At 37.7% G+C, this 334-nt stretch overlaps 1 protein-coding gene across 4 annotated transcripts in view; it reads right to left on the reverse strand.

Moving 5' to 3' along the window:
- LOC119591255 (bestrophin-2-like) overlaps positions 1–334 on the reverse strand; it is a 36,350-nt gene that overhangs the window by 14,987 nt on the left and 21,029 nt on the right. The window lies entirely within an intron of this gene.

Consider the following 334-nt stretch of genomic DNA (forward strand, 5'->3'; position numbering starts at 1 on the left):
AACATGCAATGTTCCGTGGGCGACGTGTCTTACCTATTGACATTCCTTACTTTAAAAATACTCTCATAATGTTCATGGAAAAAAGCGAATACCAAAAAAGGTTAAATGTCAGCCCCATTTGGGTCAGGAAACCGGAGGCGCTGAGACGTCGACCTCCGTAAGTGGTAATGACCCGTCCTGACCTGAGATTTTTTATAAAGATTTTTTTTTTAAAGAATATTCTGCCGATTCTTATTGACCTGCTTGGGTAATGGCGGGTATTAATGGATATTTGAAAAAAAATATATATCTATTTAAGCATTTATTTCTGAATGATAAAGAGGAGGAGGAGGAG

Source organism: Penaeus monodon, chromosome 28 (genome assembly GCF_015228065.2).
Source record: "Penaeus monodon isolate SGIC_2016 chromosome 28, NSTDA_Pmon_1, whole genome shotgun sequence".
Lineage (NCBI taxonomy): Eukaryota > Metazoa > Arthropoda > Malacostraca > Decapoda > Penaeidae > Penaeus > Penaeus monodon.